This window comes from Pinus tabuliformis, chromosome 5_2 (assembly GCF_031772625.1).
Source record: "Pinus tabuliformis cultivar Carrire ecotype Pingquan chromosome 5_2, CPIR1, whole genome shotgun sequence".
In the NCBI taxonomy this organism is placed as follows: Eukaryota; Viridiplantae; Streptophyta; class Pinopsida; order Pinales; family Pinaceae; genus Pinus; species Pinus tabuliformis.
Window position 1 is genome coordinate 995,764,420 of NC_142306.1, and position 2,190 is coordinate 995,766,609.

Here is a 2,190-nt window from a genome sequence, read left to right on the forward strand (position 1 = left end):
TAATATAAACAATATTAGTTAATCATATTTCTTAACTTTTAGTGATGGTATTCAACAATACAATATTTTATTAGTTATTTTATTTTGTGTTTATTGTTTTTTAATATAATTAAACTATATTTAAGCTAAACTACACGTACTAACTACTATGTAACCCCTATTTCTGATTAAAATGACTTAAATATTTAAGCAATATATCATTGTAATAAAAAATATATAATTTAAATATATATATATATATTTCAATGAGTATTTTCTTATGAGTATGAATATTTCAATTATTAGCCTACTTTTTGAACAAAAATAATTTAAATTCCAATATTAAACTATAAAAATATTGCATTAAATTTTCGTTGAAAACCAAATGTAGTTTGACAAAAAAAAAACCAATACCATAATAATTTCCATTAACGTTTTTTTTTAATTTACTCTAATAGTGGCGAGTATCCTATTACCATTCACTTTTCACAACGGACTCCACGACAATCCCTTTGCCCTTTATTTTTACTACCACTGCTGCTTCACTTCCCCATGCAACACGTACTTCATTTATTTCCTTGACAACCTTTCGTTCTCTTTCCGCAACCATCCTGGCGGATTCATTGGTATTGTTGTCTACATGACATCCTGCTACTTCACTTCTCTTGCCTAACCATTCAATAATGTCCAAGAATACCAATTATGTGTTCTCTGGAGGTTCTCCATATGTCAATCCATGCCACATATTGGGATACAGTTTCAGCGTCTTGTCTGTGCTTTTGGCAGAAGCATACAGTAATTTGCTCACAGATGGGTCTGTCACTTTATCGGCTTCACCATGAACAATCAGAAAAGGCAAGCTCACCTGCATCATATAATTCATTATGACCATGATAACCCATTTAATAAAACTGACTTAATGGAGGCAGCTGCAACCTTTTGCAGGTTGAATTAAATGTTCGAATACGGTACCTCGTCCAGCCATTTCTCTATGTCCAGACTGATCATGAGAAGCTCGTAAGCCGTTTTTAGACGAGGTCGACCTTGATAAACATACGGATTTGCCCGAATCTGTGCTTATGTGCAGATATTAGAGAAAACAACAAACCATGAAAATTAATTAGAAATTCTACAAATTGCATACAATTCATGAGTAGAAAACAATTCAACAATACAGATCATTAACTTCGATCTCATTTCTGGTTCCTTGAAGCCAATGTCTACAATATCCTCAGTAGGTACAAGCTTCCACGTTGGGATTATTGCAGTTAGCTTCTTCAATATGCTTATAACCAGGGGGTGATGCTTTAATTCTTCTGCTATCTGCAATAAGTATAAATGAGGTGAGAGGACATATAAAGATTCAATTATGCAATATGAAATATTTATTTAAATGATACCTTGCACATAGGCACAACCAGAACAATGTTGGAATTTAATTCCAACTGCAACAATGAACAGCTGGACAAGAATCTGATCTGTAGTAAAGACTCCAGGCTGATCGGTGCATAAAAGTCAAGCCCGATATTTTTGCACATTAATATGCATTAAAGTTTCAATTGAATTCCCCTGCAGACAGCCGACTTGTTTTTTGATAAAAGCATTACGGCCTTGCTGCATTAAATACAGAGATAAACATTAGAAGATATTTTGTAATATTTTATTGTTTTAATCAGATATGTTTTAGCATATAAATATCACACAGCAGTTCTGTTTTAAAGTTAGCAGCAAAGTGATATAGAGCAGAGAAGAGCACGCAACAACGTGAAGATAAATTCTTCCAGAAACGCACAGCAGTGCACAACAGTGTAAACGCAACAGCGTAGCAGAGAGCGGAAAGGGAAAAATGCACAGCAGTGCAGATTTGTATGTAATTTGTTTTATGTTTGTTTGCTGAGAGAGAACACAGATCTTATTTGTGTAAAACGGTAGCATTCCTGGTTGAATCCCTCTGTCAAGAGGAAGGTGTTTTTTCAAGCACAATCTTTTGTGAAATTCCTGTAACAGTTAGTTTACTTTTAATAAACGCAAGTTATTTTCCTGTTGTTGTTACACCAAAAGTGGTTGACGTCAAAATCCCCTTTGCTGTTACACCGTAACTCAAAAAATACTTGACGTCAAAAATTTACGTTGCTCCAACACCACGAATAGCGTTGCTGCAACACAAGTTACAGCAACTGAAAAAAACTGCGTTGCTGCAACACCATTTCC

General features: G+C 34.2%; 1 pseudogene; it reads right to left on the bottom strand.

Moving 5' to 3' along the window:
* Positions 1–451: 451 nt before the first annotated feature.
* Positions 452–1,517, bottom strand: LOC149162642 (caffeoylshikimate esterase-like; annotated as a pseudogene).
* Positions 1,518–2,190: the final 673 nt, after the last annotated feature.